The 18,421-nt window shown below is 39.6% G+C and overlaps 1 long non-coding RNA gene across 30 annotated transcripts in view; it reads right to left on the reverse strand.

Moving 5' to 3' along the window:
• LOC110362511 (uncharacterized) overlaps positions 1 to 18,198 on the reverse strand; it is a 70,520-nt gene extending 52,322 nt beyond the window's left edge. For 17 of the 30 annotated variants that reach the window (XR_010471779.1, XR_010471787.1, XR_010471806.1 and 14 more), the window contains exons 1-3: positions 17,428 to 18,189; positions 14,777 to 14,877; positions 4,735 to 14,465 (exon numbers count right to left, since the gene is read on the reverse strand). This is a non-coding gene — a long non-coding RNA (uncharacterized LOC110362511). Of the gene's footprint in view, positions 1 to 1,221; positions 4,612 to 4,734; positions 14,466 to 14,776; positions 14,878 to 17,427 lie in introns of those variants that run through there. The other 13 variants (XR_010471811.1, XR_010471809.1, XR_010471807.1 and 10 more) reach the window with 8 other exon arrangements.
• Between the last annotated feature and the right edge of the window lie 223 nt (positions 18,199 to 18,421).

Consider the following 18,421-nt stretch of genomic DNA (forward strand, 5'->3'; position numbering starts at 1 on the left):
TTTTCCACACCAAACCCCAGTTAGACCAGATTAGTTGTAAAGCCCAGCTAATGGTTCTGATTAAAAAGTGGGACAATTTAGTCTGGGACATTTTACAAGAGAATATTTTGATTGAAACACCGACAATTTTACAACTGAAACCAGAAATAACAGACAGTTGCTCACTGCTGCAAACAAATCACATTAGCACAACTAAATGGCTTAATGAACTTCAGTGCAATGTTTCCAAAGCGATATTATGACACCACCATTTTGCAGGGTAAATACTCTAGTTTCATGGCAGGGATGGACAGCTGGGCTGTTTGCCTTAATTCCTGAACAGCTCAGACATCCACAAAGCATTTCCAGGTTGGAGTGCAGTAACGTGGTCAAAAACCATCAGAGAAATTTTCCCACTTGTCACTCGCAGCCATCAGGCCAAGGTTGTAAATTCACTGATCCCGGCTTACCTGGCAGCGTGTATTTTACCCTCACGGGTACGACTACTCCTGTTGCATTAGCCTGGCCATGCGATGTGGTGTTGCTGCCTGCTGCAGGAAGACACGCTATGCCTGGTTCAGCATAGCAAATTTTTAGTAATACATTTGATCTGGCAGAGTGAACTTGAATAAAGCAGCGCTTAGCATCATGAGACTGCTCTTTGACTCAGTCCTAGGTGCACTAAAACAGATTTATTGTCCTGTAAAGCCGTGGTTCATCCAAATTCCCCTCTCACAGCAGGCTGCAGGCAAGCACACGTTGCTTGGCAGTGCCTTTGAGTGTCATACACCTTCAAACTGACTGATCAGAATATCTCATGTCATGTAATGATCCTGAGTGACAGTATTCCAGAGGATTTAATTTACTCACTGGTGTAGCTTTTGAGAACCTGCTACCCTTGCTCTTGGCTCAGCTGATTTCTGAAAACACACTATGTCCCCCCTTTATCTTCTGTATCCTTCTGGAAGCAGAGCTTGATGCTTTGTTGCTGTCAGAGCCTAGAGAATCAGTGGTGGCAACAAATAGCACAGATATATCCTTTGTACACAGAGCTTTTTACCTCCTTGTCACCTTCTCACTGCATATCATCTTTGAAAGGTGTTTAGAAGAGGTCCTTAGGGATGTGGTTTAGTGCTAGAGTTAGGTTAGGTTATGGTTGGACTCGATCCTGAGTGTCTCTTCCAACTGAAATGATTTTATGATTCTAAGTGAAAACTCAAACTGGAGGAGGCACAGACTCACCAAGATGCAACTGCTGCCCCTCCGAAGAGCTGGTATGCTGAGGAAGGCAATGATGGCAGCCTTCACAATCCTGATCACCCCACAAAGCGCTGAGAAGGGAACTGGAGACACCAGAAAGTTAACAGAAGCTGAGGCAAACGTCTGTCCCTCTGGAGGACGTGTGAATTCACTCCTGACTGCAGCTGTCCCAGCAGAAGGGGCTATTCTGTCTCTCTACTTAACCCACACAATTTTTCTGCAAAACATTTCTGCTAAAGAGAGCTGCACTGGTGTATACCTGCAACAAGAGTTGTTTATAGTAACCCACCTCATTTTGATTTAAATGGATTAGAGAATGATCATAGAAATAGCTGAGTTGGCAGTTCTGAAAAAAGTAGTCACAGGGATTAGTAATGTCTTTAACTGACATGTAACAGTACTGAGAGTCCTTTGTGGTGGAAACAGACAACAGTCACTGTACTTGCCCTCAAGATAAGATAAATTTGCTTCCAGACTGAGTAAATTGTCAGTGTTCCACTCTAAAGAAGCACAATAATTATCCAGTGTCAGGGTTTTTCTTCTAACAAGGCAATCTGTCGGGGATGATTTCCTGATTTTGACAGAAAGCAGAGCACAAACAACAACAAAAAATACAAACTAGATAACATCAGGAGTCAACTAAAAGATAAGTGGTAGCATTGGACACTTCTGCATCAAAAGAATATCCTTGTATCTCATGAAGGATGCCCATATAAGCACAGAAAGGGATTGAAGCATGGACAAACTTGTCACAGCTACTGAGAGAAATCCTGGTGCAAAAGCAGCTGGTGGAAAACAGTTTTTCAAGCTCTGGTAGTATCAGCATCACTTCCTTTGTGACAGTAGATATCATTCTTTTAGATTAAGATTTTAGACCTCACTCTCACCAGATTACTTCTCACCTAATCTTCTCTCCCTCCAGCTTCTGGGACAAGAAGATTCAGTGGATTTCTCCTTAATTTAAACCCTTAGGATATAGTAATGCTTTTGCTAAGCCTACACTGCAATTATAAACCCAAATTTACAGGACAGGCTTGCAATTTCACGGCACAGGACCCTAACGCCGGTGACAGAGTCCTGAACTGTAAAATGGCAACATATGTGACACTAGTGTACAAATACTGACCTTTTACTTCAAAGAGCAATTTGCAGTTTTGCATCAGGAGTAATCTAAGGGTAGGTCCACCTCCACAAGCCAGAAATTTGGGGGTTTTTTAACAACACAAGGAGGGAAATGGGAAGAGATTTGTTCAAAGTTGAAATCCCGCGGTCTCTAAAGAAGGAGGAAAGCGCTGGATCAGAAAGCGGCCAAGAAGACTACCTCAGCAGGAGACAGGAGGAGGATCAACAAGTGAAATTGCTCTTTGACAATGAGTATTGCTGAGATGGAAAGCACAAAGCACTGGCTGACAAAAAGAAAAATGATGATTAGAGGCACATGTGTTTTAGATACAAGATGATGGAGCAGACTGATTTATCCCAGCTGAACAGTAAAATAGCCTTGTTATTGGCTGTTTCCTTATAAACCTGGCTGAACAGCCCCCTCCAGGCTACAAAGATGCTATATATTAACGTTTGTTGGAAAGTTTCCTTCCAGCACAAGTACTGTAACTACTATCCTCCCAAAACTTCAGTAAAAATCTCTATATTAACAAAGGAAATATGAACAGCATTACAAAGATAAGCTAGTAAAAAAAGCTATTTTAGGTGACCACATCAGTGTGGGTCTCTGAGAAGACTTTAGAGGGATATTGAGTTTGCAGATTGGTCAGCAGCAAGTTCCAAGAACTTTCCAAAGTCCTCAACTTTATTTTCTAAAGGGACAAAAGACACAGCATTTATTGTTGCTGAAAGTAGCTTCCCTGAGTCAGGGACTACTATTCAAAGAGTGATTGTAAACTAGAGGGGTTTTTCTCTTGTCAAGGAAGGGAAACAATACTTAAGTGTTTTAGCAACTCCTGCCACAGAGACAAATATTGTCTCAGAACAATGAGCAGAAATACAAAACTATTTAACTCAATTGATAAATGTTAGCTATAATATCCAAAAAAGCAAAACAAAAAAATGAATAAAACCTGCTCTTTTGGAGCCTTGGCAGCTTGTCTCTGAATATTATGGTGATATGCTGATTTTCAAGCCTTCCCATCATAGTAAAAAAATACAAATAAAAATTATAGCTCATTGGTAGAAAGACTTTTTTTTCTTTTCCTCTTGTGGGTAGCTATTGCAAAACTACAATTAACCTCAATTAATAGAAAGAGTACACTTTATACAAAGATATGCTGTTCAGGTGTTCTTAATGAGAGCAGCAATCAGTACTGTTTAATGTCTAACAGGGAGCTCTTCTGAGGTGAAAATTAAAATGGCTAAAAATTAATCCAAGAGGGAGGTAGGATTTTTCCCCCTTATACAGAAAGCAACTCCTCTAATAAAAGCTACCTAGAAAAGTCTGTTTGGACCCTGAGTATATCAATAGGCATTAATTGCCTTAAACAGCCTTATTTGAGACCCCCATCCCATGTTCTGCCCATCGGCCCATTTAAGCTTAGGTTGAAGCCATTAGTCCTATTCTGAGCTGCAGGTAAGTCTGAGCTCAGCCCTGGCCCCTGCTGTGCCTGCCTGGAGCAGAGTCCCTGGATCCCTGACCTGCAGCCTGCCTTAGCACCACACGTTTGTGTCATTTCTCACACAGTCATCACATTTCTGATGATCACTGGGCTGCACCCACAATCTGTTAGTTGTCCAGCTACTGGAAAGCCAATTTTCTGCAATCGTGTAGTAATTAAGATCTTTTCCATTGCTCTCCCTTTTCCTTCCTCTTATTACAATATGAAATACTTGAAGTGCCAACTTACACTCTACCTGCAAGATTGGTGGAACTGACAAAAAAAAAAAAAAGATCAGTTTCGCTAAGGATAAAAATAGGAGAAAATTACTAAATCCTGTACAGAACTGTCCCCTTCACAGTCTCTAATGTATTAAGATTCACATTTTCAAGTAATGAAGTTTCCCCTCACATACCTTGAGATACATTTTATATTCTATACACAAGAACTATTTCCTATTGGCCTTCTTAGTGCTATCACTGTTCTAGTCACCCCTTGTGGACTACACAAACAAAACCAGCACTCCATGGCTGGTATCTGTACCAATTATATAATTATCCCATAGACCAGCAATATTAACCTATATGGTTTAATCTTTATGCCATCAATCCAGGCTCCTAATAATTTTCATTTACTGATGAATTTTTAAATGATAGTGCTGCCCAAAGTAGAATATATCAGACAATGCATTGTAGAAATAAAAAATTACTTCCCTTGAAGTCAAATGATTTGAACCTTAACTTCAATTTTTATTTTAATTGAAAACTCCTTGTGCGTTTGAAACTACTTTATTTGTATGTAACTTGGCTTTTCAGTTGCATACTTTTGAGAGGAATTACATTGTATTAAATTTGAGACATACAATTAGGTCAGTATGAAACATCACTACCTGATCAGATGGATGTCAACCTCAGAAGGTCCTCATGTAACCCCAACAGGCAGGTACGGCAGAAAATCTAAGTGTCTGGGTAAAGTAAGAGCTGGAGTAAGATAAAAAGCTTCACAACCAAGAGGATACATTTCGTTGTCTTATTTCCCCCTTAATTTTTTATAGTCTTGAGTTATGGTTTTATATATACTTGACATCAGTATAAACCTGTACTGCTACTGAAAGACAAAGTTCTGGCACCTTCCCTTCCCACTTAGTCCCAGCTACGAACCCATTCCTACTGGGAAAAAAAAGGTATTTTTCTTTACAGCCACAGTAATCCATATCCAGGTTAAAACTAATCACTTTGTCAGGTTAGATTTCAATGCTGTCTTAAAGCATATGTGAAACTGGCCTCATTAATCAGCAAATTTTACCTAATTACCAGAAGTCACAAGGGATGACCCTGCTACTGTAACATTTCACAGCTTTCGTTCCCAAACCATATGGGTTGTGTTCTCCCCTTTCATCAAGCTTGTGACCCAAATACTAGCACATACAGAAATTCTTATCACCCCTGAGACCCAGTTTGTACCTGCAGTGGTCCCTGGCTCAGAAATTACTGCTGTGCTGCACAGCGAAAAGTTCTTAATAGAAATTTCTCACCTGATTCTGCAGAGTTTGCCTTACATGCACCTTATTTCACATGAGGTCAGGAGGCAGAGGAAGATGTAGTGTCAGGCTGGGAGGATTCAAACAAATTCTCCCTCCAGGCCCCTTTTGTAAGGGTCAGCCTGGGAGATGTCTTGGTTTCCCACTTGGAAAATCTGTTCCACTCAGGATTTCAGAAAATAGACTCATTTTGTTGCAGATAAACAGGATAGCTTGGTTTGTGCTTCTGAGACAAACTATTTATCTACGTCACATAGGACAAGCACACACACTAGAGAGAAGAAAAGCTTCGCTTCTGGACTACTTATGAAATAACACAGGGCTTTTACAAGCTCTTATCACTAACCCAACAGAGTGGGGCTAACAATAGAACATTTTCCTCTAGAACAATTTACCGTATCCATTTTTTTTCCAAGAAAGCAACTGAACTATTCTGAAAAGTTATAGATTATAATACCAATTTAAAATAGATGAAATATTTTAGTCATTCCATTATCTATTTCCATGAGAAAATCTCCACGATTTCCCTTGAGTGCCCCTTTTGTGTGTAGTCTAGACTATCATAATAGATTTGACAATTATTTTTATTACATAACTTTGAAAAACAGATTCTCATAGAATTTGCTGGTTAGAAAAATTCTGCTCTGAATAAGATAGGACAATGTGTGGCTTTTTAAAAAAATATCATGAATTCCTCCATTGTTGGTTTGCTTTCAAAGTTAATTTCTCAGTCTAGAAAAGCTAAAGCCATTAAGTATCTTTTAGATTATGCCAAACCCAGCAATATCTACAAAGAAATTTCCTTTTCCTATGCTTCCCCCTGTGCATAAAGAAGTAGTGCAACCCCTCATACCAGTAAAAATAGAATTTGGCTTTAAATCACTATTCCAAATGGTAGTAAAGTGATCATCCCAAACTAACACTGAATAAAACTTGTAGTCACCAATTCACAAAGTTATCTGATTAAAAAGAGCCTCACCAAAGCTGTATGTTCTGCTAGTCACTCTCAGTTAAAAATTCTGAAGTACTTTTTATATTATTTCTCATTATGTAGTCCTACAGGAAGGATCCATTTCATAATGTCCAGGGGAATTAGGTGTGATAAATATTTACAAAGAAATTTTGCTGTATTCACGGCCCTGATACTACACTATTTACTGAGGGAGTGTTCCTTGCTGTGCTTCTGAACTAGACAGGAGAGACAGGCAGGATTACGTGACATAATATATTTTTGTATTAAAAATAAATTTGCTTTAGATGTGGTTTCTGCTAAGTACCTCTCTATTAAACTATTTTTGGTGCTATGTTGGCCTCCTCCACAATTTAACCTTCTGGACTACTTCTCTGTATCGTTTCACAGCTGGAAAGGATAAAAAAACTTGTTAGTGGTAAGTGCTACATGCAACAGAGATTCCTGCTAATGGATTATTGATCATACTTGAGTGATCTATTTAGTATCACAAGCAGATTGCTTTTGTAGCCTTCAGGTTTAAGAATCTAATATATTAAAAACATCAACATTACATGCAAATTATTTTCATGAGGGAAATGATTAAGCTGGGATGTAGATCTCTGCTGCAAGAGGAGGTGGTATCTTTATTTTCTAATCACAGATTTTAGGGATTATTTTATCAAACTCATATAACTCCTTTATAAAAAAATCAGTATAGAAGTTCTTTGTTACTCTGCCATAACCACAAGCTTGTTCATCTGAAACATTTCACATAAAATAACTTTCTAGCTCTCTGCAATCTTAAAGCAAGCAATTTGAAACAAAGAAAGAGTGAAAGACTTAGCAGATGAAAGTGTAATTTTATTTCATGTACATTGTCCTAGAAATCTTTTTTCAGTTTTGTAGGTTGTATGCTGACATGCGACTTGATACTAAGATTCAGAACCCAAAGTCCTTTCCATCTGCAATCTAGGATTTATTGGATAAATTTGAGTTTAAAACTAATTGCTGTTAGGTAAAACTTAGCTGAATCATATTGTATTTCCTTCCTATAACTGGAGTCAGAAATGGCAGTACTTTAGTTTTACTTTAGAAATAGTCACTCTACAGAAATAACTTGCAAACCAGTTGGTCAGGAAAAGTAATCTTCATATAAAATCCTGGGAGGGGAAACAAGAATCAACCTACAAACCCTATGAACACAAAAATCTTCAACAAAGTTTGTAATGAGATTAAAATGGTTTGAGGCACACCAGGTTTACATCTGTACCCCACCGTCACACTGTGTTAATCTAGGCTTTCATTCTGATCCAGACAGTTCACTGGAACATCTACAGGAGAACACATGCTTCTAATTACCACTCTTCCCTGTGCAAGCAGCTCTTAAGACATTTCCCAAAGTATTGAAATCTAATTCCCTGGTAAGAAAACACATCCAGACATCTTTCTCACAGTCCCATAAAAAAGATGAAATTATAAAAGGCCTGTCCATCAACATGGACAAGTTGCCCATCTATACTATCTATATTTTGACACAATGCTTTCTTACAGGGACGAGCGAAGCTAACAACTTTTGACACTGAGTTGTCACTGACACCCCCCTTGGAAGCGTGGCGATCTCTGTCACAAAAGGAATGCGTGGCACTTTCTGTTGTAGTATCGCTAACCACACGCAGCACAAGCTTCACACAGTGTCTCCTTCTAATTTATTCTTTGAAGGACATGAACTCTCCACAGATTACCCTAAACCAATGGCAAGCTTTTGCTTGCCAAACTTCATGTCTTTTCCTTCTTGCAGAGATGTACCTGGTCATTAGATATTACCACAGGTAATTGTTCACCGACTGGGGCACTGACACCCTACAACCTGCTGTTCATTTAGAGCAGGAAATTTCCAGCAGTCTCAGACCCACACCACTTCCACTTGCTTTGCAGTAGGATGATCTTGCTCTGTCTCTTTTTTAGTCTGGGATGACAAATTCCTCACTCTATTAAGCCTGCAAAATAAATTGCTTATTGGTACAAATAGAAACACATAGAAACACATAGAAACAGAGATTGCAGGGATACTCCTAAAAGCTGTCCAGATGATTCTCACAAGGAAAGAAGGATCAAGATTGCTTAAACATTAATCATTTACAGCAGGTATACTTAGGAAGCCACAAGCTGATCTTCAAAGAACTTGTGAAGAATGTCGGAGCTTTCACTTCAGCACAGTATTATTTGCCTAAAACTGAAAGCTGCACTTTCCTGCAATTTTTTCTTAGTATCCTGTCTCTAAGAAGAGCCTAAATAGCAATTCAGTTTCTACTTCTTTCCTCTTTCTACTCCTTTTTCAACATTAAAAAAAAAAAATCACTGTCTTGATTTCCACAATGAGCAAGCTCAAGAAACTGGTTTTGGAACTATAGTCCTGGGGAACATAATTTCACAGGCTATTCAATATAGAACGGGAAAGCATCCTGACATAAGGATAGCCAAGTTGTATGTATGACAGTATGGAAGGTAAAGATAATGCGTTAAAAACACGTGGAACTGCCTAGGGGCAGTTTAGAATTTAGGCTCAGTTACAATGCAATGACTGGACTGAGATAAATCAAAGTTAAATAGCAGTCTCACTTGGAGATATAACCTGTATTTTATCCTGATGCTGACACGTTTATGAATTTTGCAGTCACAAAATCTATGGATTATTATTAAAGCAACATTTACCACAGTTGCATTATTATTCCCACATTCATGTTTTGTGATCCACAATCCCAGTTACAGAAGAATGCAAGAGACTGACTGTTGTTCCAGAAGGGGTGTTACTGTTATCTGTGGATATAAAGTGGTTTTTTTTGAGATATCCCTTCCTCTCCATGGGGAATTTAAATCGGATTAATGACCAAAAGACATGTATGGTGAAATTGAAGAAGTAGAGATAACTGCAAAAAAGATTAGCCTAGATGTAAATCAGTACTATGCAGCCTTCAAGCATTGAAAAAAAAACAGTGTAAAGCTCTGTAGTTTCCAAGCAAAGGTTGGCAAAGTTATCATATATCCACTGAAATCATAGAGAGGACATAGAGCTTCACCGGTCTTGTAAATATTACTACCAAGAATTTATTGAAGACACAACAATCATCTTTGGTATATCTTTTCATAAATTGCAATCTGAAGTTATTTTAGTTGTTAAGAGAGAAAAGATTATTGTCTCAAAAGTTAAAAATACGATACAAGAGCAGGTGACACCCCAAACCAATATGTTATCACATTTAAGTATTAGCAGTTGCACTTTACATAGAAAGTGGACTTAAGTAACAATTTTAATATTGTGAAAAGTTTATTGAGTGGAATCAATAGTCTAAGCCAATGACATTGAGCACTGAACACTATGGACTATTTTATCCCAGATTCCTGAACCACCTTTACAGTTTGATTTTTATTTTAGAATGCAAACCCTATTAACTTTCTGTAAACCTTAAGGTGCTTTAAAAGTTGCAATAGGTTAGACCAAAAAAACAAGGTTAAGAAATAATATCAAAAGCGGATAAGCAAAAAAAACCCCGCTTTTAGAACTAGTGCATGTTTCCAAGCTTACCAGATCTGATTTAACAGAAAGGTGAAAACTTTGGGTTCACCTCCCCGCAAGAAATTATAACATGGCTTTTATTACAGTTTAGTAGTTCTTGAATAACTTAGATGATTGAGATAAAGATTTATTTAAGTTAGTATTATTATATATATTCCTTTTGCACTCTACCTCACTCTGTTCACTCATGTATTCACATACTGAGCTCCATTTGAAAGGTTTTCAGTAAAAATTTTGTAGACTCTCTTATTTGAAGGACTTGACTGTGGGAAGGGGGTAAAGTTTCTTATCATTCCCTTTGCCTTCTGACCACATTCTCACATCAGCACTATTCACACAAATATGGCAAGAAAGATTTGGCTAGCCAAAGAATTCCATTATCAGTGAAACACCGCAGAGATGTTATCTTAAAAAGACTGCAGATGGAGAATTTCTTCCTTGTGATATATATACAGCATTTTTTCTTAGCATTTTGTTTGGTTAGTTCTCAGAATCTATTTCTCATGGATTTCTACATACTGTGAAAAGTTACATTACAGTTTTAAGTTTAATTCACAGCTATTTTAATGATCTTCAAATCTTTACCAATAACATTTACAGTTCACAGCTTTAGGAAGTTTATTGATGAATATGTCCCCATCTGTTTTTTCCTCAGCCATAATATAGATATTTTATACCTTTACTCTCTCTTCCTAAGTGTTAATTACTGATCATCTGCGAAATTGTGCCCATCTGTTTACAACATACTGATAACAATATACCCAGGCTTAGGTACAATATTCTATGAGTGGTCTCAAATCACTCTAAGGCAGCCACTACCCTGCTGCTATTCAAAGTGATGCCCACAGATACTCCCTTATTACATTGTCCTTTCCTTTGGCCTGTTGCTGAGCAAAGGTATATCTAATTTACTCTCGGCTTTCTCCCTCAGCTATTACTATTTTCCAAGTTCTCCCTTGTACTGAGCTTCTATTTTTTTCCAGGGACACATCAGTTTACATTTTTCCTCTCCAGTTATATTCAATTTCCTGTTTCCAAGATTTTTAGATTATGTTGTATTTTCTTCCTACTCGGTGTTTGTAACACCTAACTCAAGACCATCTGCAAATGCTGTTAATATTCTCACTACAGCCTCTCTGAAATCATTGATCTGGGACATTCATCAAAACAGAGGAGTTCCTTTCTTCTGTACAAGAATTAAACTACATGCAAAGTTAGTTTGGCCAAACTCAGACAGTAAAGGTACAGTCAAACAAAAGTCACTGAAGAATACATATGTACATTAGAAGCTCTGCTCAATGAGAAAAGGGATGCTTGGGCAGGATTAGTTCTGCCATTTCTAGAATCACATGAAATAAGAGTGTAAGGACAGAACAAGCTCTCTACATTCCTTTCACTAGCCAAACATATTTTCTGGCCCTATCACGTCAATAATCCTAGACCTAAGCTGGACAGCTGCATGAGAAAGTGGCAACTACAAGGCATCCTTCCCTGCTTTCAGGAGGAAGCTTTTGCAACAGACACTGCACAGTAAAGTAAAAACTCTGCAGTCATTGCACACGCCCCACAAATGAATGGTTTGAGGAAAGGACCTTCACTGGAGAATGCAGCAGAGGCTGAAGCTGCTTACAATGACACTCCTGACGTTAACAGATTGGTTTAGTTGTGTGTTGCCCAGACATCCTTGGAAATTTACAGCTGGCAATTTCCTCTGAATGCTTCATTCCCTTCATTTCAGCCTCACTCAACACCTGCCTCCTCTTTGCCTTATTTCCCTTAGCTGTATTTTTCTCCCTTCCCCAGTCTTTCTGTTTACTAATCCTACTTCATCCAGTAAAGAAATTACAACAACAACTTGATGTTTTTCTCTTATTTATATGACGACTCCTGCTTTCAGAACATCAGCTTTCCTAGGTGCACACCTACACCACTGAAGGAAATGGTCCAGCTTCTGAAAAGCCGACGGAGACAAGTTAACCATGGCTAAAGAAGATATGCTAAACTGCTACAGAAAGTTGGCAGAATGGGTGCTTAAAAATCAAAAAAAAGCCTTCAATAGTGAAAAAACTTATTTGCATAAAAGATAAAAGGAAGGAAGAGCACTACACAGCTCTCTAGCTTCAGGGTGAAAGCTGCTAAACACCACTTGCCCATCCACATAATCTTTATTTTGTGACAATCTCAGACTACAGTGGCCCATCCCATGATCCATGAACAGTACATGCAGGGATTAGATAAGCATTCAAAATAGAATAACTAGCACAAGATGTAGGGCCCTTGTGAAGAACAGACGACAAACAACATTTTCTTAATTCTGCCATATACTTTACACTCATCGCTTGGGTTCACGGTTTTCATGGAAAGCTAAGATTTCCTCAGAAAAGGTAGAAAAGAGCTGCCTGAAGTCTCTAAAGAGATGGTTGTAGGATATCACGTGGGATTCTGTCCACACACTTTTCAGTTTTCCTTTTGCAACTACAGCTAAATACACTTATTAATTTCCAGCTTCATTTTATGTTATATACTTCTTCCTCTGCCTAAGGAGTAGTGTCAGTGATACTGGCATACATTCATACACACTTCAAAAAATAATCAGCTCAGAGCACCCAAATCTCAGAGACTAAAAAGTAACAAAGGTTTGACTGAATGTGAAAGATCAATATATTAGATGTGTAAATACTCCTCCAATACGGCTCCATCATATAATATGTAGTAGTGGGGTACAAGACAACTCATCCTTTCAGCCTGTATTTCATAGGCCACATAATATTCCTGACAGTACTTATTAAAATAAAAATTAGTGATGGATATCAAAAAAGAACAAGTTGATCACATTAGGAGTTAAACTGTGTTCAAAGGGACCAGAAGTAAGCAACATTTTCACATACAAAAACATTAATGAAAAAATATATACACTACTACAGAATTTCAAGTTTTTTTTCGAACCACTCAGGCCAGAAGGGACCTTAGGAAATCTCTGGTCCAATCTCCCACTCAACATAGGATCAACACCAAATTCAGATCAAGTTGCTTGTGGCACCGTTGTGCTTAATTGCATTCACAGTGAAAAATAGCCTCCTTATCTCCAGTGGGAGCCTCCCACTTCCATTTATGCCTATGGTCTCTTGTTGTCCTGCCCTGCTCCCAATAAGGCTCACTCCTGTAAACTCAATTTAGGTACTGGGGGCTGCTAGTAGGTCGCCCCTCACCCCTCTCTTTTCTCGGCTGAAAAAGCCCATCCCGGTAGCTGCCCTTGCACAGTTTTCCATCTCTTTCTTGTACTGATGGACCAAAAACTAGGCATAGTGTTCCTCATGCAGCAAATGAGCATCAAGTAGAGACAAATAATCACTTCACTTGATCTCCTGGTTACGCTCCTGTTGATATAGCCTAGTGTGCAGTTAGCTTTATCACAACCAGGGCACACTGCTGACCTGAAACCCAAGCAAATTTTCCTATTGATTTCAGCAAGGCCTAAATACCACACTGAACATCTAATAAAGGAGACAACAGAGAGAGAACAGCAGTAACAAAACAGCAAGCGTAAGCTTACAACAACTACTGATAGTATGCGTGTCAGAAGAGTTGAGATCTGGATACACTCATCCTGTTAAAACAGCTGTTTTTTACATGACTGCCCTCAGATTCTGAACCAGCCTTTACTCAACTCCTTACAGGAGACTGATGAGACAAGTATTCTGTTTTCTCACACTACAGCACGTTCAGCCACAACTTGCATAAAGATAGGAAGGTCATTTCTAAATAAGATTAAAGTATGTTAACTGAGATAAGCAGAGCTAGCGATCCTGCTTCCTACTACAGGAGAGCTAGGAACTATCCCCCTACTCAAGCACAGGACTTAGTAAAATAACTTGAAAAACTAAGCCCTGTTGTGTTTGTTACTATTGCAATTTATTAAAAGCAGATTTCATTCTGGTGCATTACTAACAGGTAATGAAAATAAGAAAAGCTGCATCTACTCTTCTGTTTTAAACAGGCATATTTAACATTCCATTTAACAAAACAGTTTCAAGGATTTTAACACTTGCCTCCTGTTCTCCCTCCCGCCCCCCAAAAAAGGCAAAACAAAAAACCAGAAATGAACCTTCAGCACAAGCTGAAGGAGTTAAAAAAGAATCTGACTTTTTGGTCTCTTACATGGTTTGTTTTGAACACCAGGGCTAGCTAGAACATCAAAACATACATAGAGAGACTGTTTATTCTAAGTGCTAGAGTTACAGCCCTGTTTTTAACCCATCAACAGCTTGCTATGTGTATCCATGCTATTTGAATCACTTTCTAATTAAATCCCATCAACTACAATGCTATTTTCAATTATAAGTCACAGTGCAAAAACTACAGATCCATTAATTCTTACAGAAGCCAACCCATCAGAGCAAGATAAACAAGACGAGTTAAACAAAGCACTTTGTTACCATCGTGACAGAGATGTTACAGGATGCAGTTATTTTTATGCATGACAAAAAAGCAAGTGTTCATATTCCAGCTCTTCAAATCCTTAAATGCTGCAAAAATTTCCCCAAGAGATTTGACCTGTGAATTAAGTACAGGAAATAAAAAAAAAGAAAGAAAAAACCAACACAAACAAGCAGCCCCCTGTTGTGACGGCTTTAAGACAACCATTGCTTGTAAGAAACAAAAAAAAGAAGTATCACAGTTCCCATTTATAAAGAGCAAAATAATTCACAATTTGTGAACTTACTAACTACAGAGACACCAGGATTAGTTCTGCCATTTTGACATGGGTCACAAAACAACTACAAACACCTTCTTGACCTAAGGTGAGCTCGGATGATACACAACTTTCCATCACACCTCCTCTTGCCCCCACCCCTCCAGCTGACCTGGGACTATCCTGGTGGCGTGGCTACATGGCCATTTCTCCAGTAACACATCACGCAGGACCTGATTTGGTACCACAGTCTTGCACCTCCTCAGCTTCTGCCTGAAACAGAAACGTGTATTTGAATATAAGCGTTATTTCCCCAGCCACCCCAGAACTGTATGTAAAGAAACCACATAAGACAAACCCACAAAATGAAGATCGAGGAACTGGAATCCCCACTGCACTTTTAGAACTCATAAGGCAGTCAAGAACTATAGTTATGAGAAGAGGGTAAGTACATGTAATTATTTATTGAAGTATGTAATGATTTGCATGCTGCTAGAAATCTTCTAGTGATCGGTACAGAAATTTAACCTTAAAATGTTACATTTCACAGAAGGAATGGATGACAAAAATCACAGGGAGAAATACAGATTTTGGGAACAATCCAGTAGTTTCAGAGCTGAACGCACACTATCTGGAAAGGTGGAAAGCTAACAAAAGACTTGAAAAATATACAATTATATTTCCTTCCTATGATTTAGTAGGAACAGCACAGTCCCTGACTGTCAAATTCCTTTCTGCTAAGATACAAGCTTCACCCCAATAGTAACTTAGCAGTGATCTTTATTTATAATTAGCTGAGACTTTCTGTGTGATCATGCCCTATGTCCTACAGTATTAATATCAGGGAAAGCAGCTCTACTGAAGCTAATTTTCCTATATAGAAGGAGCCCGACGTTTTAAACATCCATTTATTGATTTAGACAGACCTTCTCTTTGGTGACTCTATACCGGTGGGGAAGTGCCTGTTAACACAGGAACACATCACTGCTCAATATCTAGTATTTATTATCTAAAATGTCCTCCTTTTTTGGGCTGTGATCTCAAAAGCAGCCTCAGCTAAAGAAACAAATAGACTGCGGAAAAATAACCTTCTGAGAGGGTTTCATTCTTCAGATCAATTCTGAACTACTGCATGTACTTTGCAATGTCAATTTCAGGGAGTATAGTAGAGCTGGTAGCTTAGCCCATTTAACATGATGGAGCAAGCTCCCAGTGTGAATAAACCTGTTGAATGAGTTTGCTTCCACTCCAACCTACCAACACCCTAAACTCTTCTGTAGAAGCTAATTGATTTTTAAAGAAGCATGATGCTTTATTTAAAGGTAAGCTTTAAGCTATTGCCAGCAAGTACTCAAAATATTATATACATAGCTATCACCTAGAATGAAATGAAAGTTACTCCAGCTGTAGAGAATAAATTGTTCTGATAAGGTTACCAATGTTCTCTGATAAAACTTCAACACTCATGTAGAAAAACTCGAGAGAAAAAAACCTTAAAGAATAATAAGAAAGTAGAAAAATAAGGAAGATTTACGCAGCTTGAACTAATAATTCTAATGTTAATGAAAACTATATGCCAGCATTCATAGCTTCTACAATGATTCCAAATCCCTTTTCCAGATTATTTTTTTCTCCCTCCCAAATGGTGTCTCACACTGGTCATTATTATCCCAAGCATGCCATGGCACAGTATTTCTTTCTATACTCACTCCATTCAGTTCTGCTACAAATTTTTAACAAAGCCATGGAGAAGTCATCCCAGTAAGTTCAAGAAAAAGTTTCTTAGAGCCTCCAGATGAAAAACAGTAATTGAGAGGCTTATATTTCACATGCCGGGAGCTCAGACAACTACCAGGGCAGGCCACTTATAACCATAACTGATAAAGAAATTATACATGTCAATAGAGGAACACAGATCTTACTTTCCATCTCCATTTTCCAATTCATTTTTGTGACTTTCATTTTAAATAACTCAGTCAGGATTCAAAGGGATCGTTTTTGTTAAACTAGTATATTATTTTATGTGAGTGCCATTTTATTTTACAGGTTGCTGTAGTTTACAGTGTAAGTAGTTTGGCCAACAATACTGATATAAAGAAATTAACCTCTATGGATCCCACTGAATACTCTCAAGTAGTTTGCAGGACCTTTCCAGAAGACCAGTACTAGGATTTGCAGATCTTGACTGTTCTTCCACTCCGAAACCAAAAACCTCAGAACACCCAAACAACACCCTCCCCTCTTAAAAATCCCAGAAAAGTGAACATTTTGCCCAAAATAACTAAAAAATAACTCTCAAAAATAACTGGAGGCTTAGTTTTTCAGTTCAGGCAAGAGATTAGGACAATGTAAAAAGGCTTTGATTTTGTGACTGAAAGCCAGCATTTCTGAAAGGACACACTGGCTTTTGAAGTCTCAAGGTGGACACACACACAAAAGCACTTTTTTTTCCGTCTTTAACTGTGCAAAAGGGCTTAAGCATAAGCATCCCTCCCATACACACAGGTGAACACCACCTCACAGTGCTACAGAGCAAGATTCCTTTGGGTACCGCCAAGAGCACACGGTGTTCTGCAAAACAAAAGTATCCTTTCTATAACACATTTCAATGACAGTGTATCACTGCCACAAAACTATAATCAACAGGAAACTTTTACTTCACGCTAGGTAGTGAAAACTGCAAACTTTGTTGTAAAAAGATACTTAAACGCTTCATAGCATTATCATCCTCACAGAAGTTAATGATTTTTATAAGTTTTCTATGGCTGTATTTCAAAGCGGAGACAAGGTTTTGAAGAAATCCACACGCAGGTACTGAGTTACCTTCACTGCATAAGAGTTTTGCTGTATGCAAAATGGTAAGCATATCCTTCTGCTCCTCCAGTTAGAGATGAGACACACAACCATAACCTGTTGGGTTCGCGTCACCACCGACGTGCCTGTCAGATCACCCTAGGCTCATCCCCATTCACATCTGGTAGGCGAGCATTCCTCGCACAACTCAAGATTTCTCTTATCTGTGGGCAAACCAGCCTTGTCTGAAACACACCTTGGAAGGCAGCTGTGAGAGACTGAGGAACACAGCTGCTGCAGCAACCTGGATAGCCCATGGATATAGGGACCATCGAGGAGGGGGACACACATCACCCGTCCAGCCTCCACAGGCCTTGGTGGAGGGAAGCAAACCACCTGGGTAAGGGGCACCACTGCTCACCATTGCTCCTCTTACCCACTCTTTACAGCACAGCATTGAGCCTCGGGACACCAAACCAGCGCCTTATCCATGCGCTCAGCACTCACCTCACTGACCACCCCTGAGCACGCCCGTAAGGTAAGGCCGCCATTATCACACAGCCCCCTCACACACGGCCGCCTCGACTACTCCCCCACCACCTCATTGCTGCACCCCCACGGAGACAACACCTCAGGGGGCACGGGACACCGCTAGGAGAGCACCTCAAGCCCTCCCAAGCGGGCGAACCGTCCTTGGCCTCACAACCAGCTCCCGCCCGCCATTCCCCTTCAGGCACGAGCCCCCGGCTCCCAACGGCCGCTGCCGCCCGCGCGCCGCCACAGCCCCGCCCCTGCGCGCGCTCAGGCACGCGCGTCACGCCGAGTCGCCAGCCAACCAAAGCGCGGCAGCACCTACGCCCGCGGTTTGCGAACTGAGGGCGGGCCCACCTTTGAGTGACAGTTCGGCTCAGCCTATCAGACAGTAGCGGCCCGCCCCGCGCCGCACGCAAAACGCTGCGGGAGAGGAGGCGGATCCCCTCTATCTTATCCCCCCCCCCGCGGCCGCTCGGTGCCTCCGCCCCTC

The sequence above is a fragment of the Columba livia genome, chromosome 3, assembly GCF_036013475.1.
Source record: "Columba livia isolate bColLiv1 breed racing homer chromosome 3, bColLiv1.pat.W.v2, whole genome shotgun sequence".
NCBI lineage: Eukaryota > Metazoa > Chordata > Aves > Columbiformes > Columbidae > Columba > Columba livia.